At 43.2% G+C, this 26,140-nt stretch overlaps 1 protein-coding gene across 8 annotated transcripts in view; it reads right to left on the bottom strand.

Moving 5' to 3' along the window:
- Positions 1 to 22,084: 22,084 nt before the first annotated feature.
- LOC147116456 (retrovirus-related Pol polyprotein from transposon 17.6) overlaps positions 22,085 to 26,140 on the bottom strand; it is a 614,807-nt gene continuing 610,751 nt past the window's right edge. For all 8 annotated transcript variants that reach the window (XM_085991401.1, XM_085991398.1, XM_085991403.1 and 5 more), the window contains one exon: positions 22,085 to 22,796. The gene's annotated coding sequence lies outside the window, so the exon portion shown is untranslated. The remainder of the gene's footprint in view (positions 22,797 to 26,140) is intronic.

Raw genomic sequence — 26,140 nt, 5'->3', positions numbered from 1 at the left:
GTGCATCACCTTGTCCTGCAAGAGAGAGGGAAGTGTGTCAGTGAGTTTTGTGAAAACTGTTTGGGTGATGTGGCTGCCATGGTTGAATAGCTGGCAGTGTATGCAAGCTGTGAGATGTGGGTGTGAGGCTTGCAGCAGTGCTAGGTGTGTGAGGGGAAGGTGAAGCTATGAATATTAGGTATGGGTCCTGATTGATAAATATTGTTGTTAGGTAAGTGATGGGGGGGTGGTGCATTGAACAGTGGTTGAGGCTAGTAGTGGAGTTGGAAGAATATGGCATTTGAAGATGCATTCACTCACCTTGACCACTCGTGTGAAGTGATTGAACTTCATGCAGCACTGCATCCAGGTTCTTGGGGCTTGACTCCATGGCTATCTGCTCCCATTGTCTTCTGAGCATGTGTCTGGAGGGCCTGCTAGCCTCCTGAAGATACAGGAAACCTCTCTCCTACTCCTTCACCAAGCCCACCAGTGCAAAGGCCGAAAACCTTGGCGTCTGCTTTCTCCCATGTTGTGCCATTTTTCACAGTTTCCCAGGTCAGATTCACTTCCTGAATGACTTCCACCACCTGCTCCAGCTACAATGCACCTCCCCTTTAAGAGGTGTAGGCTAGCTTTAAGGATTGCAGGCTAGCTTTAAGTGGTGCAAGCAAGTAACAATTGTGGGTCCCTTGCTGATGCATGCAACCAATCAACAGCACAGTTAGCGCTGGCTGCATGCTGATAGTGAAATGAGCAGGCAGCAAAAGTTGGCGTGCTGCCTGCATTACCTTGAACTTGTGCGGGTTAATCGCACATCGCAATCCCCGCGCCTGTTTTCGGGTACTATGCAATTTAGCCCCTCTTATCTGTAAACATGGGAGCTGTAAAATGACAGGGGTTTAATCTGAACATTCTGACACAAGAAACTGCGGCCTGAAGAGGTAAACTTTGCACCAGGAATAGATTAGTGTTCACAAATATAAATGTAACGAAAAAAGTTTCTCTGTATTGTGAAGATAATATTGGATGAGGTGGATTTCTATTTTATTCTTATCTCAGTGCTTTGTGGGAATTATTTCAAGATGTTTCAACTCATCACCTTGAGTCTTTTTCTTTATTTTTAACTGTTTTTCTCCTCTGCTGAAGTCACGGACTCTTGCTGGGGTAAGATTCCATTGGTGTTCTGGTCCCTCACCCAAGTGGCCATTCTTCACATGAAGCTGGAGAACATCACAGATAAACCTAATCCTGTCCCCATCTGATACGCACATGGATTTCCAGTAGGACTCGCTCTACATAGCCAACAGATTTTTGTCCCCTCCTTAGTCTAGGATTGCTGAGGCTACTCTGGTGGAGATTAGCTAACTCAAGACAGACTGGGGATTGAACCGGGTGACGTTCTGGTCTGTATGGCTTGATACCAGAAAGCATGAGACATTTATTCACTAAGCCATTGAGGGAGCTCACCCTGAGTTGTAAAAACATAAGGAACGAGAAAATGCTATTTAACCCATTAAATATGCAGTGTTACCAAAACTAAAAACTCCAATTCCAAAAATGTAGTTTTCTGGTTTAGAATATTACTCCGAATTGAATCAATCTATCTGCCAAAGGACATTAACTTTAACGGAATACAAAGTATTGAAACATTTGCTTTTGATCAAATCCATTTAATAACCTTGAAAATGCACAGAAGCTTTGGCTTTCAAGTCAAAAATGCATTTTTGAAAAATTCTGATTTAAACCTTTACTCTCCTCTTGATAGCAGTTCAACTGCGATATGTACATGTCATCTTTAAAGTATAGAGCTAATTGATGGATGTGTGGAGCTCTTTCTGAGGTGAACGGGGCAGATAAATAAAAAGCCTATATTCCATAAATCTATGCTGCCAACATCAAAGCAGCAGGATCTCACTAAGTGTATTTGGATAATGCAGTAATTTATGCAAAAGTGCCTTGCGTTAGGCAGGTTTGTACTGTTCCAACAAAGCACCTTTGATAAATACCCCTAATTTATTGTCATGTACCTTAAATCAAAGTAAAACATTTACAGCCTGTGTGCTGAAGTAATACAGAAGTCCCATCAGTTCAAGGGAATGCAGAGGCTTAACTTTTAAAAACCTCAGGGCTAGTACTGAAAGTTAAGATTACAAAATTCATAAAACCAACTGCTAATGTATTATGTATTCTAGAGTGAAAAATCTAAACATCAGAGAGTTAAAGAAAAGGAAGTATTCTTTTTACTGGCCTGTAGAATTTGCTTTTAAACTATGAGCTGTCAAAAAATCTATATGAATCTCTCTTAGATACATTAGTCAAAAGAAAAAATAGTGCCAGAGAAAAGTGCTCAGAGATTATTTAAAGACTGATAAATATTTTTAAAATTAGTTTGATGCAGCCTTTTTGGGTCAAGGGAGAATTTTAAAGGCGCAGTATTCATGGGCCAGTGAAGATTTTTGTACGTTTGAAAAGTAACTCAAGTATGCCAAGCAAAAGGGATACTGCTCCTTTAGACTTGGGAATACAGATTTAGACAAATTCCCTAATTTGCACTCTTCCATCAAGAGAGAGTTTAATTTCAGACCTTGATCCAATAAAATCTGGTCCACTATTTGCAAAAGAAAGGTTGACCTTAGCATGATCATACTGGAGGGAGGGATTGTTTTGTGAGCAGACTGGGAGATCTAAAAACTGTGTTAAGAGGGGGTAATCTCTTGGGCATCCAAAATCTTGTGTTGTGTTAGATGTGTAGGGAAATTCAAAATTAATTGAATAACATTGAATTGTGTTTTTTTTTACTGAGAACTGAAATTGCAAAGCTCGTACATTAAAATGGAGAAACTTGTCTCACAATTTTGGCTGTGCAAACTTTTTTTCTAAATTGTGTTTTCAATTTTATTTATGATCGGGTAGGCCCCTAATGTCATCTTCACAATGTAATTTAATTTAACCACACACAGCTTTTGTAACATTAAAACATGCTTCTATTGCGTGCACTTCTGCAGTTCTCCATGAAAACTTAAATAAAAAGCAGAGTACGGTTTGAAGTACCACATGTGCTAGTCAGTATAATACAGTATTTAAGTTGTGTCAGGAATGTTATGGTTTCCCTCTATCTGTGTCATACAAAACCTGACTATTTCAACTAGCCATATATTGTTTACACTTACACAATGATTAGGGGTTCTAGATCATTTGGATAGCATGCACTGGATATGATTTCTGTCAATAATACTTTAGTACCACTGCCTGACCTTCATCGGCATTGCTCATGAGTGCAGTTGGGATGTTTGGTGCAGTTTCATTCCGCACCAGGGATGAGGGCACAGTGGGGGAGGGGTGTGGTGGACAGGGAGTGGAGCACATTGCATTACTGGGAGAAGAACGCTGCTGGGGACTGAAGAGTAGGAACATAGGAACAGGAGTAGGCCATTCAGCTCCTCGAGCCTGTTCAACCATTCAATGAGATCATGGTTGATCTGCGACCTAACTCCAGAGCACACAAGGGACCGGGATGAGGAGCACAGCAGGGCCAAGAAGTGGAGAGCAGCATGGGAGCAGCGTGGATTGGAGCATAGTGAGCAGGGCACGAGAAGCAGGGAACATAATTTCTAAATTAAAACCACTCAAGAAAAATTGGAGAAGTGCTAAGGATGTGATGGCAGCTGTTCTGACAGAATTATTTTCCCCTGAAATAATTCCCAATCAGAAGGCTATATTTGGGAGAAATATTTTTGTTTTTCCAGTCAGAAAATCAGGCTGTGTCTTTAAAGCAGAAGCAGTTTTTTAATGGCTGACAGCAAGGTTGACCTTTCACGGAGTGTACCATGATTTCCTGTTTGTAGGTTCTGCCTGTCCTTGTCTGATAAATCAGTTTAAAAGTGACAACCTCAAGAGTGACATACACTTTATTTCAGGTGCATTCTGGCAGTTATAGTCCACCCACTTGGCATTGGTGACATTGGTGAATTCTGGGAGTCCATTACTTAGCAGAGCTTCTTTATTCTGGCAAGGCTCTGTAAACAATGGACAACTTTACGAGTAAGTCTATGGGTTTTTAGTTCAGAGTTTTAATTTTTAAATATTTGTTATGTTATAACTGTTAGACTGAAAGCTCCATTACTTTTTGGGGAGGAATTCCTGGGAGCAAGAGGTACAGGAAATTGGAACCTATCTCTGCCAAAGATCTGCCCCTTCATCAGTTGCATGGCAACTACCAATGGGAAGGGTCAGACACATTTTCTACCATCCTCCTCCATCCCAACATCATTAGTGGGAAAGCAAGTTGGCCACTCAAAACGTTTGGATGAATTTTCTTCCGTAATTTGATTGGTTGATTTTCTGGTAGTTGCAGTTTCATGATTGGTGGCCTTTAAAAAAAAAAAAAACCCTTGTGTAATTTGATTGGTTGGTTGGTTTGGTGTTGGGTTCTGGTTCCTAATTGGTAGCTTTTCCTACCTATGTATATTTGAGCAAATCAACATGGTTAACTTAACAGAAAGTAGTTATTTGAGCCTGTGTAAAAAGAACACACCAGATAATTTTTCATGTTATGAACATATCTAAAGTGTGTTGTATACATCTAAGGTGTGATGAATGCGATGTTCAAGAAGTATACAGATGTCTGGTTTTATGATCTTGAGACTAATTTAACTGACTTTATAGTCAGCCCTTGTGATTTGTTCAAGCCAAACCTATCATACAAAGTGTTGGCTCCTGCACGATGGCACTACTTACACCAACTACTGGGTATTGGATCACTGAACATCTTGGGAGTTCGTGCATCCTAAACTATAGTTTTATGGTACACTTTGCAATTGCAACAGGGCTGGTAATCTGATTTTTGAGTCTATTCTACTCTGTATTTAGCATATTACAAGTAATTCAAAAATGGGAATTACACCAAACAGGTTTAATCCCCATTCACAATAACATAATTTGCCAAAATGGTTTTGACCTTGATTTAAGCATTTGATATGTTGCTTCAATAGATTTGTTGACGATGTTGTCTATATAAAGACCACTCCAGCTCCCAGACTACCCCTGAATCATTCCGTGGGAGATGGGCTGGCATTTTGTTCCATACAAGACAGTTGACAAATGGTGGGAAGGATTAAAAAAAAACAATTCTAAAGTAGGTTTTGTTTTCTAGATAAGCACAACTGATTTTAGATATCTATCACTCTTGGTACGTCTACAAAAACACTGATATTTGGTATCTTGTGTGCTATAACTTTTCCAATAACATATGAATTTTCCACCTCTTTCAAAAACAAAGAAAAGCTATCTATATTATTCCCGTCCCTTCTTAAAGTAACAAGAAGTCAGTTTTAGGGAGTAATGGTGATTAAGGATGTACATTCCTTACTATAAAGTCTTTGAGAACCCTGCTTTCGTAGTTCACAAGAAAGACAAAGAAGCTTTGCTTGGGTCATTGAAAACATATGTGCATTTAATTCTTGTTGCAAAAGTAGAAAATGACATTAGCAGGGTTTGACCTTGTAGCAGAACATGGCTTTCTATTTGTGCAGGTCCAACATCTCTGCCTGTGCTGCTTATTGATAGCAGCAGTAGTAAAGCCTAGAGTATACATTATTTTAAACTCCTTCTAATTTCTTAATGGTGCGATCATACAGATCAAATTTACACCTGAGAAATTATGAGCTGTTTAATAAACTGCAGGAAAATATGTTTTAAGGTTGGTTGCCCTTAGGCCAACACAATTGCAAGCTACATGTTGTGCTGCAGTATATTGCACTACTCAGGCAATTCAAAGGAAATTGCAGTGAAACGTTGGACATGATATTGAGGAGACATCTTGTCACCATTGTGTTCACAGTTTGCCTGAAATAGAAGTTGGCAGAAAAATCATCTACAGTTGGATCATATTCATTTGCTTTAAGATAAAAATACTGAATGTTGAGGGGTGTTAGAAAAATATTTTTGTGAAAGTTTGTTCCAGTGTTATATGATGCTTAGGGATGGCATATGGAACTAATAATAATCAGATGGCATCATAATTACACACATAGTAATTGAATTCCATTTTTGAAAACCATAATTTAAAAAAACCTCAAATGTTACAGCTGATTTTATTCAGCATGATCATTATAAATATTAACCATTTTTGAGGGAGTTCATTTTTTAATGTTTATTTAGGTAAGCATATCAATGCTGGAAAATAAAGCATTTTTGACTATTCGCATCAAGTGTTAACATAAAAACAGTTAAGGACACAAAAAGGAAATTCAGCCCATTGAAGCTCATTCCTCTAGTATCTTACTGGATTCTGCCTCCCCCCCCCGCCCCCTCTCTCTCCATCTCCCACCCCCAGCCTAACATCCAACTACCTCTTGAATGTCTTTGTCTCCATTACATTCTACAGAGATCATGCCAAACCTTTAAGCAAGGACATTCTTCCTAATATTTGTTCTTTTCATGAATTTAAATGTACATCCTCTGGTTCTACTAGCCTGACTTACTTTCACGTAATATTCTGGGTCAACTTTATATCATTTAATATTTAATATACCTCAATGAAGTACATCCTTAACCTTCTTTCTAGAATGTAGAGGTTGACCCACTCTGATCTTTCCTGATAGATTGTCCCCTTTCCACTTGGGATCATTCTTTTTGCTATACTCTGCGTCCTCTCAATGCGTGTACATCCTTTCTTAGCATGGTTACCAGAATTCCAAGTGTAGTCTGACCTTCATAACCTCTTTAGACTTGTACTCTATTATTCTGGCTACATACACCAACATTCTGTTTGTTTTTTTAATTGCTTTGCCACATTGTCTAGACATTGAAAATGACGGGTCTACTATTACATCCAGAGCCTTTCTAAATCTCTCTCTGCCCATTGGGTGTGTACTTCACGTATGTTTTTACCCAATCTGCAATACTGTACATTTGTCAGTATTAAAGTTACTTTGCTATTTATTTGCCTGAATCACTTGTTAGTTGTCAGGTTAATTTCTTAGTTAATTAATTAGTGTGATCCAATAATTACCTTAACCTTGGAAGACCCCCTTCACACAGCACCTGGGCGAGATTACCATTTCAATGGCAACCATGCTTACAGCCTCTTTAAGATTACTGATTTAGTGCCAACTAGTTGAATTATGAGCAGTTTTCTGCTGTGGACCTGTGCCCAATAGCAAGTCAATAAAGACAATCCAATTCAGTTTATTTCAGAACCCTTTCCACCCAATCAGTTCAGGCTAGATTCAAACCAATGATCTGGATTTGAAAGGAGAGCATAATAATCCACTTTACCACCACATCCCCTGTCGTTATCTTTATATATATCTAAAGGTAATTATTAATATAATGAACACTATGTCCTATTCTATGCAGCTCAGTTTAATTGCAATAGTTCTGGTGTGCAGGCTTGATAGTTTGCTAAATGAACAGACATTTCCTATTAATTTCAGTGGTATTAAATTCCTGTCTGTAACAAGCTGTTTCATTTAATAAACACTTTTCTTCCCACCTGCAGTGCACTCCAGTAATCCAAAGTGAACTTGTACTCTTTGCCCCTTAGCACTATTAGTGAGTGACCCATGTTCAGACAACAAAAGGTGTGGAATGCATTGAAGGCCTATTCTTAAGAGGTGAGCATAAAACAATGGGTGATCTCACTTCAGTGTCAGATGTGTCTCTTGGTTTTCCCAACTGGGATGTAATTGTCAGCTCTCAAAGTATTGTATGTGCTTTAAACAAATATAGTGCTGTAGTTTACAGATTAGCTTAACAAATACAAACCACGAAATATTTGGATAAAGTAAGGATGTACTTATACTCTCACATTTGCATCACTGTGAATTGGTTTCTGCTGCAAAGCAATGCAAGAGTGATAAATTTAACCCTGGAATCAGCTCCCACATGAGAGCGCCATTAGGGGAGCCATTTCACATCACTTGGGCTGGGCACAGTGTTGGGTGTAACTCCAATCCATTATGATGCCAGGTTTTCAAAAAAGGATCTCCTGGGCACTTTATAAATCTACTACTGTCTTCTGTAACATATATTAAGAGAGCTCCTATTTAAAATTTACCAACTGAGAGCGAAGGTCTGTGTACTCTAGGCCATTAGAGTGTGATTCGCAGCCCGAAGTATAACTCAGCTGCTGGTGGCTGTGAATTGAACTCTCAGTCCAGTGCATTATAACTGTGAAGTGTTGTCAATGTGGGTAAGATTTAAGAAAATTAACTGAAAAATATGATTTTTTCAACAGGGTAAATTTTCTCAATGTGAGTTCCTAGCAGGCACCAGGAGCGTGCAATTGGAAAATTTACTGAATGTTGTACTTGTAAAATTGTGTTAACAAATGAGATTTAAAATGTTTGAGTGTTGGCATTTAAAAAAATCTTCAGCAAATACTTAAGCAATAGGTTTCTAGCCTTAAAAGGCACTGTGCTGTCCACCCCTGTCTTTCTGGACAGAGATATAATTTCCAGATTTGAATAACTCAGATTGCTTTCAGAAGTGACACCATCAAAATGGGATTTCCCGAAATGGGGCGTGCACTCCTTATTATGCACAGTATCAGTGACACAATGATGTTCCTGCTCATCAAAAGGATCATTGTGTTAAAGTGTTTACTTTCATATATGTTATTCTTAATATTTGTTGCCTTGAGAAACTGCATCAAATTAAATTTGTAAATTTGGCAATATTACTCAATACAATTTTAAAAAGTATATTCAGTTTTTTTTACAAAATCTAGAGGAAGTAAATGATTTCCCTGACTTTTTTCCTTTTTTGTTTGCTCAATTTTCTCCCCTTGTCTCTTAGAAAATGCTGAATCCTGGAAACGTCCAAAAGTATCAGCAAGCCTCAGCTGAATGGTCATCCCTTTATGTATAAAACAGTTAACGGTAGATGTTCGGAGTCCTCGCCATGATCAGGTACCTCACACACCATGGGCTGGATTTTGATACTGGAGGCGTGTAGGAGGCGGGACTACAACTTTCGGGGTTGTAGCCTTGCCTCCATCGAGTTGTGGCCAACCCACACAATTTTCACTTGATTGACCTTGTTGAGCCTGCCCAGCGGGCTCAGCAGGCCAATTAAGGGTCACCCGGCAACAAGTGACATCACAGATTGACATTTCATCTGTCAAGAGCTTTTTGAAGCTGTCAAACACTGACAATCTGTACACTAAGTTAATTCCTTCCTCTCAGGCTGATTTAGAGATCTCTCCAGAACAGAAAGCTGAATGCTGGAATTTTTGACAGCTCGCGGCCATTCTGCTTTCTGTGCCAGTTAGATGAGGGTCTCCTGAGACCTGAAGGAAGGAAGGCTGTAAAGGTAAGTAAAATTAAGTAAAACTTATTTAAACACTTTACACACACCAAACACACTTACCTCTGCACTCATGCACACATCACTCACCTGAACACTGGACATCTCGAAACCTCCAAGCCCTTCAGCCCGACGGCTCGCCTCGCTAACTTGGCGTGGTTTGGAGCCATTGGGAATCCCACACTTATGGGATAAAAATAGGGATTAGGCTAAAAACTGCCTGTTAACTACCTGTTAACAGGCAGTTAATTGGCACTAATCCCCTTCCCGCCTCGGGGAGGCAGATCCCAGCACAGATCGGGTATCCGCCTCCTTTGAAACTGGCATGGAGGCGGGTTGGGGGTGGGATGGATTTGTGCCCCCCCGATTTCAAGATTTTAACCCCCCACATGCCTCCAATCCTGCCTCAACGGCCCAATGAAAATCGAGCCCCAGGAGTGTGCATTGGAAAATCACAGGCAGTGGGTTTATGATTTTCCAATTCATGCTCGTGGCATGTGATGCACCTCGCCAGCGGCAAGGAACCATAAAATCTACCCTTATGTGTTGGTAGGCTATTCGACTATGAGGGAAATCACAGCCAAATCCAATCCTCTCTTTAATTGACATTTCCAGCTGGGAGTCACTGGATAATTGTTTGAAAAGGGGACCCAAGCTGACTTTCATTCTCAAGGTGCGTTGAGGCCAACCTTCTACTGTCACTCTGGCTGAGATCAACCAGCTCAGCACAGACTAGGAATGGAAATAAGTTGTTTAATTAAACTGCCATTTTTACCTTTCTGTTTTTCATCTGTTTAATGAAAATATAAAATCTACATTCCTTGGTCTGATCATATAGAATGCAGCCAGATACTGCTCAGATTAACACTGACTTCTCACAATATTCCTGTATGTTTCATAATTTATGTAGCATTATATAAAATAGCATTTCAACAATAACCTCACAGCATCTGCGGGCTGCTCAGACCTCACAGTGGAGCCCAGTGTTGCAGTAACTTGTTGGCTTTCTGTGATTCGCTTCAAAGGGTGAAATTGCTCTTCTAAATAAAACTACGAGAATGTGTCCTACACTCTCCCTGACCTGATAAGGAAGTCACAGGAACACACTATTTTAAACAGTACGATTTCTGCAAGGTTGAATTCATTAGTAATCACAAATAGCAGCTCAGCCAATGAAAGTACGCCAGGAATAATCCTACTGAGCCATTTGTTAAGCTGCTAATGAAGCACTTAATGAGCTGAAGTCTATAAAGCGTTGCTAATGCTGCCGTCTAGTGTGTATGCCTCTGCTCTACTTTTTTTCTCTTTGATTGGCTCAGCCAAAAGTGTGGGAAATCTAGTGTACCTAGAAGGCACCTGTATCGACAGTGCTGCTTTTTGTGAACAAAAATTACAGCCTGTTAAATTAATTTGCTGTAGCAATGGTTCACATTGCCCATTTGATCCAGTTTATCACCAGCTCCAAGATGCAGAATTATTACAGTTTTGTAAACTGTGAGGATGACAGCGTAGCACATGCCTCAACATCAGTCAATTGGCAAAAGTGGGCTGTTTCACGCAGTCATAGAGAGTAAATGGAATTTAGTTGTGCCACTGAGATTCAGGAAATCTTGAAAGGTTATTCATTGTAATTGTAAATTTTTCATCCTTTTGCTCCATAAAATAACGCTAAAAGTGTTTTGCTGCTAACAACCAGCCATTGGATCCAGTATTCTGCATGGGCTTGTGGCTCAATATTGCTGCATAGCTATTATATGAAGTAACAGCATGAAATCAAGAATATCCACTAAAGCCTAATCTTCATGCACACACATCATAAAACATAATTGTACAACTGAAAATCCATAAAGAATTCCTAGCACACCGAATAAGTGCAACAGAACACTGCTGAATAACTTTTTATTGTTACAGTTGTAGGAGCAAAACTAGTTACAAATGTAGCAACCAATTCCTCATTTCAGTCATTTTGACACGTTGTAACCTGTAAATACATATGGTGCTCAGAGATCTTTTTCATGTCCTGAATTTTGTGAGAGTAAAATACAATTGTGCCATGATAACAGCGGGTTGAGTGGCAGTAGGTTTTGTAAATTGCCGCAATTTTGTTAGTGGTATTCTGATCCTGTGTACATGATCTTTCATAATGCAATACTAGCGTGTATTGAATTATGTAGTACAGTACTACTCTTCAGTTTGCCTTCTCATGTGAAGATATATACATTAATACAACCATACCTGAGGTACCTGACAATAATGCCCTCAGCGCCGGCATGATATTTGTGGTATATGGAACACTTTCTCATCACAGTAGCCTAGGATTTTCTATGAGCTTCATGCTATTCTGTACATTTGTCTCTGCTTCTCCAATGTACACCCCCACAACCTCCCCCTCCCCGCCCCCCCCCCCCCACCGCCACCCACCCACCATATATTCTTTGGGTATGGTTCAGCTCACTTTCCACACCTTCCTCTCCTTTCCACTATTCCAATACCAGCACTGAGCAGGTGAGGCAGATCTTTACCATGGCAAGGCTAAGGCTGCGGAACTTTGTGCAAGCTCTGCTTAGCTGCTCTTTAACAGGGTCACAATAAGCAACAACCAACTTTCTGAAAACCTTTCAGTTACCATTCACAAAGACTATTTCCAAAACCAAGTAATCTGGCGAGAAGCAGTGACCATGGAGAAATGTTCAGTTGGAACTTTCTTCAAATGTTGCTCCATTTTTTTTTAGTCTCAATAAATAACAACAGGAGCTATTTCAACCCCCAAAATCTTATCAATTATAAAACTAAAAGCAGCTATTGGAGAGATGCCATTATGTTATGGCTGCAACTACCATTATTAAGGTGGAGGTTTTTTCTTTGCAAAATTTGTGAGATCAATGGAATTTTGCAAAAAGTCTTAATGGTGCTCAGTTTCAGTAGTGATTATATAGCAAATGCTTAATGAAATGCATGCATGGAAATAGACCTTGAGAATAGTACCTTCAAACAAAGTTGTTAAGAAGACGAGAGTTTAGACTGAAACATACATATGTTAGCTATGATATTCACTGCCTTATGTCTCCAGGCCCCACTTTGAAGGCCCATTTTTCTTTGCTTGTCACATGTTTTCCAGTAAACATTTGGATTGATTTTCCCAAACCATTAAATAAAATGTTTAACAGCTGATAATGTATGCAATGGAAGACAAATTTAAATTAATTATTTCTTAACTACCACCATGCTGCTGTTGTATTTTATCACAGCTGCTTTGGATTTTTAGTTAGAAATGTATACCTAATCCCACAACCCAATTTACAAACAGTTAGTGTGGGTGTGAGGACTATATCAAGTGTCCACAATGTGAAGTGGTGAAGGCTGAAGTGATGCCTTTATTAGCTGTAAGTCCAGATTGCTATTCGAAGTTTGGTTGCACGTGTTTTCAATGTCAGTTGTGAATTACTATTTTTCCTATTAGCGTGTGTTCTTTTGCTGCCATATGTCGAAGAGTTTGTGCATTTTGGTACTAAAGGGCTCTGTGGTGGTCCTTGTTCCCTTGGTAGTTATGGCAAGGGTGATTAATTTTCCAAACTATGTTTTTTTTGACAAAATGAAAAATTAAACCAAACAAAGGAATACTGAGAAAAAAGTTGGCAAAGGACTTTCCTCAAATGGTACAGTACACTATGTATGGAAAACAAGAGTCCAACATTCAGCTTAAGATAGATGCTTTCTGCCCTGACTTATGGAACATGAGCATCACAAATTATCACAATGAAAACATTTTGAGAGCCTGGACTTGTACTGAGGGGAAAAAAGGAGCACAGATAGAGGAAGCTGATAGTATCAGCTGCAAAGGGGCTTTGTTTTCTCAAATGATGTATGGTTCCTGAGACAGGCTTAGCAAACATATTACTGCCTCTATCCACTCCAGCAGAGTACTTGGGTACTTCAGGACAAATCACAGTTAGACAAACAATGTTATAAGAAGGTACCAACTCCAAAAGCTATGAACAATAGTCTATTCACCATGTATCACAGGAAACACTGCCATAAGTATTAATTATAGTTTAAAATGGGTAATTTATCATTTCATGGGTCTCTGGAGTAATAAGCCTACTGTTCTGACTTTAAAGCACTGAGGTTTTGTTCCAAAGGATTTCTGAGTAGTAAATCGCCTATTAAACCAGTGGATGGGCTTAGAATTAGTCTATTGTTGGGCATGCCATATTTAGCCAGAAAAAAGTCTGCAAGCATGCTGGTTTCATTTGAGTTTTAGAAAAATGATCCTATAAGTGAAAGATGAAGAAATGATGACAGTTCATTTTCTTGTTTTATGGGATGATATGGATGTGAACATGTTCTCAAACCCACATCAGTTCTTGCTACAATGTAATACCTGGGTCTGATCCTAAGGCCCTGATGTATGACACATTGCAGTTCATACCATGAAGCTTGATTGGGGGCAATGGATTGTATGGTTCATAGTTTGCTGGAGCTTCCATTGTGCTGCAACATCTGAAAGCACTTATATAGAAGTAACGAATTAATACTTAAAGTGAATCTATGAAAATGCCATCAGCAAGGAAAGAATGCTTAGGCAGATACTTAGGCTTTTTCCAGTTGATTAAACTGTGCTTACATTAATTAAAATAGATGGATTATGGTAGTGTAGCAGTAATGGTATTGGACAAGCAACTCACAAGTTGCAAGTTCAAATTGTGCCAGGGCAAGTTATGAAATTTAATTCAACAAATCCAGCAATTTGTGTGCTTGTACCAGAAAATTGACCATGAAAGCTTCAGGTTTTTTCTGCTAATGTCCTTCAGGGAAGGGAACCTGGTCTGGTCGACACATGACTCCAGTCCCAAGCTACATGGTTGACTCTTTTAATACTCTCTGAAGTGGCCTCGCAGGGTCACTTAGTTGTCAGGGCAACTGAGGATGAGCAATAGATGCACATAAACAGCATTGCCCACATCATGAAAACCAAAAAAAATAAGCAACTGCAAAATCCTGAATTCTCAACTTTACAAATAATATTTACATTTTACTAAGTGTTGTGTTTAAATAAAGGTTTCTTGCATAAATTGCGAGCAGAACAAAAAACAGAAAATAAAGTTTAAAATTACAATCCTAAATAATGTACTATTAAATAAAGAACTTGATGCAAATTTACAGACATTTTACCTAAACTGTAACATGTTGGCTCTAGAATCTGCAACTTTCCATTAGCATTGCCTCTAGTGAGGCATTGAGTTTTGTAAATAATAAATAATATTCAAGAGGCGATCACTGAGCTAAGAGCATAATATCCAGCAGAGAATGTGGAGTGAATAATTTAATACAGCCAACTGTTGCAGCACCTTAGTTCCACAGGTCATGTCAACATCCTTGTCCAGTCTTAATTTTCCCATGGTGGTCAGTGCTTTCCCACAATATGAAAAATGTTTTTAGCATAGTCCCTAGTGGATTATTTGGATCATGGGGAAGCTTCCCTACATCACTGAACCTTCCATGACCCTGACAAAGCAAAGCTTGGCTGCTATTGCGATGACCTGGCTATTATCTCCCTAGGCTCAACCACTTGTCTCACCCCAGTGAAACTTTGTAAAACATTTAATACCCATGTAATTTTATTGTAGGTGTCTGTGAGACCTTTTTAAAAAATTTATGGGGCTACTGTTTCAACGTGTATTACATTTCTAATTACAGCATGATAATCAATATTAAGAGGTGTACAATGTGCACCTGTTAGACTTTCTGAATTCCTTTTGTGAGATTTGGCTTCACAAAAACATAACCATTTGTAAATACAAATCATGAAGCAGTGTATTCTTACACGGTACAGTTATAGGAAAATACATTGTTTGCCAGCTTAACAAAGTGGAGGTATGCAGCAAACCATTTCTAGGAAGCACCAATTTGCTACAAAATCCTTCCCCAAAGAGCATTTGTACATCAACTGGTAATGAAATGTGTATTTGCAGTTTAAACTGCTGTGGGGGCCTGGCTGCCATTATTTACTTAAGTAATTGAGAGCATGGACTGGCTGTTGCAGTGTATTATGATGCTGCTCTTTCACATTTGAAGAGCTTGCATTGAATTCATTGCAGCTCCCTTCTCCTTTAATGACAAACTGCCTCTTCAAACTCCTTCCCCTCACCTCAAACATGCTCTCCTCTTGATTGCTTCCACACCCAAATCCTAACTATTCACCTTCCTTTCCTAGTTTAATGTTTGTTTGTGAGAAGTCACACAACACCAGGTCATAGTCCAACAGCTTTATTTGAAATCGCAAGCTTTCGGAGCGCTGCTTGTGATTTCAAATAAAGCTGTTGGACTATAACCTGGTGTTGTGTGACTTCTCACATTTGTCCACCCCAGTCCAACACCGGCATCTCCACATCAATGTTTGTTGTCATTGCTAGTGGCTCTTTCTGTTCAGGCACTGTCCCTTTTGTTTTCAATAGCCCATCATTAGCCCTCCCTCAAAAAGCCTACCATTGACCATTCCAATTACCACCTAATCAAAAACCTTCCCTTTGTCTTCAAGGTCCTTGAACATGTTATCATCTCACCGACAGCTCCCTGCTTGAATACTTTCAATTTGGTTTCCACTATGCACAGAGACTGCCTTGGTCAAAGTTATCAATGATATCATCTGTAATTGTGACCATGATGTTTTATCTCCCCAGATAACCTTCTTGAAGTGTTTAACACAGTCATCAATGCCATTCTCCTGCACCGTTTGTCATCTTTGGTCCACCTCAGTTGGACAGTCCTTGCATGTTCCATTCCTACCTGTCACAACGCAGCAGTGCGTCTCCAGCAATGGCTTGTCCTCCAGCCCCCGCATAGTTATCTCCAGAATGTTTTACATTAAGTTGTAGAAGTCAGAATTTACTACAATTGGACTTTAGGAAGACTGAAACCAGCATTTTTGGCTCATACCAAGAACTCCTTTCCATTTACTGCATCCCTTGTCCTGGCTGTTCACTCAGATTTAACTGAAATCATTATCAACACTTTCAGCAAGTCTAGATTCAAAGGGGCTGAATTTCCACTTAGTTTTTGATGTATTTTGAGGGAAGGACCTGATTGCATAGGGTCCCCACCTCTTTTTCACTCCCATCAAAATAGCAAGCCCATTTGGGGCTGGGTGCATAATACGTCCATCTGCAAATGGCCAGGTAAACGCATCATGCAATCTAATTCCTGCATTTCTACCCTTAGTAATTCTGGGCACAAGGGATGCCTGTATGTCCCAGGTATCCAGTGCTTCTAGGAGCATTTAAAAGGCCAGAGTTTCCCTGCTGCAATCGATGCAGTATAGAAACTAGTCTCAAAAAACACAAGTACAATTTTTACTTTAAATACCTTTAGGCTATCACTGTTACGCTGTGAAATAACAACAAAAAATGCTGGAAAAACTCAGCAGGCCAGGCAACATCCGTGGAGAGAAATTAGAGTCAACGTTTCGGGTCAAACCCTTTGTCAAGACTAAAGAGGCACAGGAAATGAAATAGATTAAGAGGCCGGGCTGGAAGAGAACAAAAGAGAAGAGACATTAAGAGGTATTCAAAATGAGACGAGATGGTGATAGGACTAGTGGAGACAAAAGACAGCTCTAGATTAGGTGTGAAATGCACTGGCAGAACGGGAGACAGCTGCCATGTGGGAGAGAAAAATAAAGGAAAGGGCGGTTGGGGGGGGGGGGGGGGGAGGGAAAAACCTAAACAAAGGTGTGGATAAAAAAATAAGTGAAAATGTAATAGGGGCCGAGGTTATGATCTGAAATTGTTGAACTCGATATTGAGTCCGGAAGGCTGTAAAGTGCCTAATCGGAAGATGAGGTGCTGTTCCTCGAGTTTACGTTGAGCTTCCGTGGAACAGTGCAAGAGGCCAAGGACGGTGAGGTCCAAGTGGGAATGGGGCGGTGAATTAAAATGACAGGCGACCGGAAGCTCAGGGTCACCTTTACGGACTGAACAGAAGTGTTCCGCAAAGTGGTCACCCAATCTGCGCTTGGTCTCCCCAAGGGACCGCATCGTGAGCAGCGAATGCAGTATACTAAACTGCAAGAAGTACAAGTAAATTGCTGTTTCACCTGGAAGGGGTGTTTGGGGCCCTGGACAGTGGGAAGGGGGGAGGTATAAGGGCAGGTGTTACATCTCCTGTGCTTGCACGGGAAGGTGCCAGGCGGAGGGGAAGGGGTGCTGGGGGTGATAGAGGAGTGGACTAGGGTGTCTCAGAGGGAGCGGTCCCTACGAATGCTGAAAGGGGATGGGAGGGGAAGATGCATTTGGTGGTGGGATCACTTTGGAGGTGGCGGAAATGGCGGAGGATGATCCGATCAGCTATGAAGAGAGACTGGGCAGATTGGGTTTGTTTTCCTTGGAGCAGAGGAGGCTGAGGGGGGACATGATTGAGGTGTACAAAATTATGAGGGGCATAGATAGGATGGATGCTGAGGAGCTTTTTCCCTTAGTAGAGGGGTCAATAACTAGGGGGCATAGATTCAAGGTAAAGGGCGGGAGGTTTAGAGGGGATTTGAGAAAGAACTTTTTCACCCAGAGGGTGGTTGGAGTCTGGAACTCACTGCCTGAAAGGGTTGTGGAGGCAGAAACCCTCACAACATTTAAGAAGCATTTGGATGTGCACTTGAAATGCCATAGCATACAAGGCTACGGGCCAAATGCTGGAATATGGGATTAGATTAGACAGGGCTTGATGGCCGGCGCGGACACGATGGGCCGAAGGGCCTCTATCCGTGCTGTATTACTCTATGACTCTATGACTCTATGAATGTGGAGGCTGGTGGGGTACGTCCATGGTGAAAAGGAAGCGGTTGGGGCCAGGAAACACCAACTCTCTGACACCTCCTCCTCCCTCCACCTGGACCATGACCCCACTACCGAACATCAAACCATCGTTTCCAAGACTGTCACTGACCTCATCTCCTCTGGAGATCTCCCCCCCGCGGCCACCAACCTCATAGTTCCCCAACCCCGCACAGCCCGCTTCTATCTCCTTCCCAAGATCCACAAACAGGACTGCCCTGGTAGACCCATCGTTTCAGCCTGTGCTTGCCCCACGGAACTTATCTCTTCCCATCTCAACTCTATCTTTTCTCCCCTTGTCCAGTCTCTTCCCACCTACATCCGCAACTCTTCGGACGCCCTCCGCCACTTTAACAGTTTCCAGTTTCCTGGCCCCAACCGCTTCCTTTTCACCATGGACGTACAATCTCTCTACACCTCCATCCCCCACCAGGATGGCCTGAGGGCGCTCCGCTTCTTCCTTGAACAGAGGCCCGACCAGTCCCCATCCACCACTACCCTCCTCCACCTGGCTGAACTTGTTCTCACATTGAACAACTTCTCCTTTAACTCCACTCATTTCCTCCAAATCAAAGGTGTTGCTATGGGTACCCGCATGGGTCCTAGCTATGCCTGCCTTTTCGTGGGATATGTGGAACACTCTTTGTTCCAGTTCTACTCGGGTCCCCTCCCTCACCTCTTTTTCCGATACATTGATGACTGTATCAGTGCCGTTTCCTGCTCTCGCCCTGAACTAGACAATTTCATTCATTTTGCTTCCAATTTCCACCCTTCCCTCACCTTCACATGGTCCATCTCTGACTCTTCCCTTCCCTTCCTCGACTTCTCCGTCTCCATCTCTGGGGATAGGTTATTGACCAAATTTCACTACAAGCTCACTGACTCCCACAGTTACCTGGACTACACTTCCTCCCACCCCGCCTCCTGTAAGGACTCTATTCCATTCTCCCAGTTTCTCCGCCGCATCTGCTCCGATGATGCCACCTTCCACACCAGTGCTTCTGACATGTCTTCCTTTTTCCTCAACCGAGGATTCCCCTCTACCTTGGTTGACACGGCCCTTGACCGTGTCCATTCTGTCTCCCGCACTTCTGCCCTCACCCCTGCCCCTCCCTCCCAGAACCACGATAGGGTTCCCCTTGTCCTCACCTTTCACCCCACCAGCCTCCACATTCAACGGATCATCCTCCGCCATTTCTGCCACCTCCAAAGTGATCCCACCACCAAACGCATCTTCCCCTCCCCTCCCCTTTCAGCATTCTGTAGGGACCGCTCCCTCCGAGACACCCTAGTCCACTCCTCTATCACCCCCAGCACCCTTTCCCCTTTGCCTGGCACCTTGCCGTGCAAGTGCAGGAGATGTAACACCTGCCCTTATACCTCCCCCCTTCCCACTGTCCAGGGCCCCAAACACCCCTTCCAGGTGAAACAGCGATTTACTTGTACTTCTTACAATCTAGTATACTGTATTCGCTGCTCACGATGCAGTCTCCTCTACATTGGGGAGACCAAACGCAGATTGGGTGACTGCTTTGCGGAACACCTCCATTCAGTCCGTAAGGGTGACCCCGAGCTTCCGGTCGCCTGTCATTTTAATTCACCACCCCATTCCCACTCGGACCTCACCGTCCTTGGCCTCTTGCATTGTTCCACGGAAGCTCAACGTAAACTCAAGGAACGGCACCTCATCTTCCGATTAGGCACTTTACAGCCTTCCGGACTCAATATTGAGTTCAACAATTTCAGATCATAACCTCGACCCCTATTACATTTTCACTTTTTTTATCCACACCTTTGTTTTGGTTTTTCCCTTCCCCCCACCCCCCCACCTTTCCTTTTTTTTTCTCTCTCCCACATGGCAGCTGTCTCCCATTCTGCCAGCGCATTTCACACCTAATCTAGAGCTGTCTTTTGTCTCCACTAGTCCTATCACCATCTCGTCTCGTTTTGAATACCTCTTAATGTCTCCTCTTTTGTTCTCTCCCAGCCCAGTCTCTTAATCTATTTCATTCCCTGTGCCTCTTTAGTCTTGATAAAGGGTTTTGACCCGAAACGTTGACTTTAATTTCTCTCCACGGATGTTGCCTGGCCTGCTGAGTTTTTCCAGCATTTTCTGTTGTTATTTCGGATTTCCAGCATCTGCAGTATTTTGCTATCGTACTGTTACGTTGTGGCTTGGCTCCACAATGGGTTTCCTGAGGCAGATGCTTCATTTGTGTCATGAATGGTACAGATGCCTGCCCAATCCATCCGATTGCCCCAGCCTCAGAAAGTGTGATGGGGAAAAAAGGTACAACTAGTGGGGAGGTGGATGTTACACCCTGCCCTTGACCTACGCACAAAGGCCTTCCGGGGCAATTCCACACACCCTCCACCACCCCCCTCCCCCCCACCCGTTTCTTCCTTGGCTCTTGTTTCCAGCCTCCCAATCATCCAATCTTCAGTCATAAACTCCAAATTGTCCCAAACTCCACTGACCTTATCTTGTTCCACACTACTCCCTGGTTACCAATCGTACCCAATCTAGTCGGCATCTTTTTCTACGAATCCCACCACGGGCCTGTCCCACCTTACCTCTGCAACCTTCTCTAGCCTTACATTCTCTTCTGCCTCTGCTATACATATCTCCACTTCCCCATTCCGTGGCAGAGCCTCCAGCCACTTTAACCCTACTTAATGGATCTCCATCCCCAAGCCCCTTGACCTCTCTACCCCTCTTGCCACCTTTAAACGCCTTCTCAAAACACATCTCTTCCACCACATCACCTAACCTTCCCACAAAGGCTTAGCTCTCACATATTTCCTCCTCTGTGAAGCACCTTGAGATGTTAATCTACATTAAAAGGTGTTTGTTTTTCTTTTTGTCAGTATGTGCAGTTGCCATTTATTATTTTCATCCATGTCTAACATCAGTTAAATATTATAACTCGGGCTGCAAAAAATATACAACGGTGCTGAAATTTCACAGAGATACTTCTGGTGTTCTGCCGCAATTCCACTGGGAGATCGGAACCTCCAAGAAATGCGGTCAATGGTCGTTTCAGCAGGAGAGTGGGAGAACTCCCACAGAACATCGGGGCCAATATTTAAACCCCCAGCCATAGTAACCTCTGATGGGCGCTACATGTAGATTGAAACAATTCTGGCAACTGCGGAATTCAACAGAAGACTCATAAATGAGATGATTCTTACTTCAGCTCCCAGTGGGCATCAGTCTTCAGCACAGAACTTGCCCATATTACTAGAATCTGCAATATTACCACTAGTTTCCACATAAGTTTAAGGATGCTCGAGAAGATTTATAACTTGAAATGCCACATTGATAAGTGTAAGAGTTAGTAGAATTTTCTTGATGCGAAGTGGGGGGTGGTGGGGGGAGGAGATTGTGTTCAAGCCTATTGTCCGGATAAATGAAAGGATCCAGCACCGGTGTTTCAATCTCTCCCTTACATAATCTAATACATAAAGGGATTAATAATGTCCCTGGGTTCAAAATGGTAAAAATGAGAAAACCAATAAATATTTTTAGAAAATTATACTATTTTAATGGATGGGTATATCCTCTTATAATAGTTGTGAAATATGAACTGTGTATGGCTGGAACAATTATTAGTATAACTTTTACTGTTAATATAAAGGAAACATGTGAACAGAGCCAGAATACCCATTCAGATTTGTGTTACATGTGCACAACTATGGCTGTGGTTCAGCAGGTGTAAACTAGTAATAGCTTTGGTCCATGCTTGGGCCTTTGCCAGTAACAGATGTGTTCAGTCAAATAAATAATTGAAAACCTTAAACAAAATCAGCAGCTTGGCTATTTCTACTGCATAATAAAGCAGCTCCCATAAAGGTAGTGGAAAAACACCCTGCTCATCATCACTGCCATTAACAATCATGAGCAAAGATGAAAACAACGCATGGTTTATACTGAGAATGAAGGCTTATAACCAGAAAGAGTCCCAGGAGTCCATTACCAATTTTAATAATACATCAAGGAGCCATACCCTGAGCAAACAGTTCTATGCGAAAGCCAAACACAGCAAACTACTTACAGTTACCGCATGGAGAGACAACTCCCAGTGCTATGAATTTAGCAAATTTATAAAGGTACATAACATGATAGCTATTAGCTAAATTAAAAGAGAGCCATTACTGTAGTGGAGAGTCGAACCACTTGCCAGTTTAGGACCACAGGCAGGAAAGTTGGAAATGCTTTTTTTTATATACAAGAGAGCGGCATGAGCAACAGTCAAATTATGTGCATGAATAATAAAATACATCTAATTAAAAAACTGTAGTTAAATATGCAAAAAAATAATGATAATGAGATTGTGCAATACCTCAGAGTATTGCACATTATAAATTACTTAGAAGTGCAAGTCGGCCTGACCCAAACAGTCACTGCTAGAAGCTGCCTTGAACATTCTGTATTCAAATGCTTGCTGAACCCATGTTACCGCTGTTGCATGAAGTTGGAGGGTCTCATCGATTCCTAGTACAGGACAGCAAGCACCCCTTTCCCATCACTGCTTGTTTTTTTATCCTGCACAGTCATGTCTGGACAAGGTAAGATTTCCATCTGGGTTCGGCTCTGGCTGCAGGATCGACCACTGCGCAGAAGGCTCCGGAATCGCACACATTTCTGAGCACGCCTGTCTTCATCTGCTGCCTTGCTACCTAAAGAAGGCAACAGTATTAATTTAGATGTAGAATTAGCTTTTTTTTCTAGCTAACCAGCTGGAAATTTAATTCCACTGTTTTCTCACATTCCAGCCATTTTGTTGTGGACATCAGCCTTTTACTACATAATTAGTTGGTGAACATTCTACAATTGTGTTGAGTCAAACCACTAAGAGATTGACAAATCGTACAAGAAATATTTAATTGTTGAAAAAGAGTCAGTTTTCATAGGTTTTGTGGTGTGGAATAAGAAAACTTATTTGCTTGTTAAAAAGTTATAATGCACTGAGGTAGATATTGGGCAGCAGATGGTACATTCTAACAGGTAAGGTGTTCTGATCATTGAATACCCTTTATGACACCATCTACGTTTTTGACCTCTATGTTTTCTTACATAGTGAGTTGATAATCAAAATAGTTCACATTATAATGTGGCAAAGCCACCAAAGAGACTCTCACAGTAACTTGTACAATTGTCTTTAATCATTATTGTTACCTTTTAATGTTTGCCCTGTTTAAACAGCGCGGGATCGATAAAATCGCGGTCTGACGCGATGATGTCATCACGTGGGACATGTGACGTTCCCAACGGCAGGAAACATGATGACGTCATGACGTCAGGGTTGGAGGGCGTTTCCAGTTAGTCCTCGTGGAGTGAGCTAGTGTACAGACCTGTTTGGAGTTTCTCCTGCATTTCTTAGTTTAATGCACTGAAAGTATTACAAAACAAGTTTGTTAACTACCAGTTTAGTTCACAGTGTTTTTGTTAGGAGTGCATAGACTCCTACATTGGTGACCCCGAATCCTTACGATCGTTTTTCGCGGTGGACACGGAACGCAGGCCAGTGATGGATGCCAACGCTGTGGTCTTGAAGCTCCCCCAATTCTGGGAACAACAGGCGGCCTCCTGGTTTGTGCAGGCCGAGGCGCAGTTTGAACTCCGCAACATTGTGCAGGACCAGACCCGATATTTGTACGTGGTCTCCGCCCTCGATAGCTCGACGGCGTTGAGGATCATCAGCCTTCTGGAGAACCCCCCGAATGCTGACAAGTATGTAGCCATCAAGACTCGGCTGCTGCAGGTATTTGGCCTTACCAAGGCGGAGCGCGCTCGCCGCTTACTGACACTACCAGGGTTAGGTGACTCCAAACCCTCGGAACTAATGAGCCACATGCTGACGTTCCTGGGGTCTGAACCCCCATGTTTCCTGTTCCGCGAGCTGTTCCTTACGCAGCTGCCCGAACACGTCCAGGCAGCCCTCGCCAGATCGGACACCGGGGACTGCATCGCGCTCGCCAAAGAGGCGGATAAAATTTATGCGGTCCGGCAACAATACTGTGCCATCGCGCAACGCCCCACCCCGAGGGGCCCGGCCCCAGCCCCGGCGCCTCCGACGGCCGGTTACTGTTACTACCACACTCGTTTCGGCCCGAAGGCCCACTGCTGCCGACCACCATGTAGTTTCGTGCCCAGACCGTCGAACAGACCACCGTGAGTCAAGAACACCGGATCCGGTGCGTCCCCCGCGGCCACGATGGCGATTGGCGACTCCGGGAATCTCATGTATTTAACCGATTCCATCTCGGGCTGTCGTTTTCTGTGTGACACGGGGGCACAGTGCAGCATACTTCCCGCCTCGGTCCTCGACCTTCGGTCCGGCGGACGGGGTCCCCCCCTCCAAGCTGCCAATGGGGGTACGATCCGCACTTGCGGGAAACGACGGGTGCAACTCTGTTTTGGTGGCCAGCGCTTTACCTGGGATTTAGTCACCGCTCAAATTTCGCAGGCCCTCTTGGGCGCTGACTTTTTAGGTGCCAAGGGCCTGTTGGTGGATGTGAAAAATCGACGCCTTGTTCACGCCGCCATGCTCGTTGGTATTTCAGGTGCGCACTGCACGGCTGCGCCGCGCTCGGTCTCCTGCACGCGGCCACCTCCCGACGACTTCTCCTGCCTTCTCGGGGACTTCCCCGAGCTGACAAAGCCCACCTTTTCAGCTTCGACCGCCAAGCATCGGGTGGAGCATCATATTTCGACAACCGGCTCTCCCGTCTACGCCAGGGCGCGGCGTTTGGAGCTCAGCAAGCTCGCGGCGGCTGGAGCTCAGCAAGCTCGCGGCGGCGAAGGCGGAGTTCACCGCGATGGAGAAGCTGGGGATTATTCGCCGGTCCAGTAGTCCCTGGTCTTCACCGCTCCACATCATCCCAAAGCCCGGTGGGGGATGGTGGCCCTGTGGCGACTATTGTCGCCTCAATGAGATAACGACGCATTTTTTAGTTGCCAGCTGCAACGGCACAAACATCGGTACAGTACTTTCGACAGGGAGCTATTAGCTTTGTTTTTGGCCATCCGCCACTTCCGATTCCTCCTCGAAGGGTGCCGCTTCACTGCGTTTGTTGACCGCAAACCCTTGACGTTCGCGATAGCCAAGACAGCGGAACCGTGGTCGGCTCGGCAACAACGGCAGCTGACTTACATCTCCGAGTTCACCACCGACGTCAGGCACGTGGCCGGCAAGGACAACGTCGTCGCTGATTGCCTCTCCCGCGCCGCCGTCCAGGCCGTTCAATTAGGCATTGACTTCGCAAGAATGGCAGCTGACCAGGCTGCCGACCCGGAGACTCAGGCCTTTCGTTCTGTCCCCGCCAGCCTCCAGCCGAGAGATGTACCGTTCCGTGTGGCTGGTACCACTCTACTCTGTGACGTTTCGTTGGGTGCACCCCGTCCGATTGTGCCGTCCACCTGGCGCTGAGGTGTTTTCGACACCATACCCGGGCTGTCGCATCCTGGAATGCGGGCATCGCTTAAGCTGCTAGTTTCCAAATTCGTCTGGAGAGGAATACGCAAAGACGTCCGCGACTGGGCGAACACTTGTGTGGTTTGTCAACGGGCCAAGGTGCAACGGCACGTCAGGGCCCCTCTGGCCACTTTCGAGGTACCGGAGCGGCGTTTCGACCACATTCACGTTGACCTAGTGGGCCCACTTCCACCGTCCCATGGTTTTACGCACCTTCTGACAATGGTGGATCGCACCACGAGGTGGCCAGAAGCGGTTCCCCTGACATCCACCACCTCTGCGGATGTCGCGTGAGCCTTCATCTCATCATGGGTAGCCCGGTTTGGTGTCCCTGCGGATATTTCGTTGGATCGCGGGCCGCAATTTTCGTCGGAACTATGGAATGAGGTAGCCTCAGTATTGGGCACTAAACTACACCGCACTACAGCTTATCACCCGCAAGCGAATGGCTTGTGCGAGCGGTTCCACCGTTCATTGAAGGCGTCGCTCAGGGCCAGCCTTCTGGATGCAGCATGGGTTGATAAACTGCCGTGGGTGATGCTAGGA

The sequence above is a fragment of the Somniosus microcephalus genome, chromosome 6, assembly GCF_052327205.1.
Source record: "Somniosus microcephalus isolate GS21.2 chromosome 6, FLI_Smic_1.0, whole genome shotgun sequence".
In the NCBI taxonomy this organism is placed as follows: domain Eukaryota; kingdom Metazoa; phylum Chordata; class Chondrichthyes; order Squaliformes; family Somniosidae; genus Somniosus; species Somniosus microcephalus.
The sequence above is the reverse complement of the archived record's forward strand: the minus strand, read 5'-3'. Positions and strand labels throughout refer to the sequence as shown.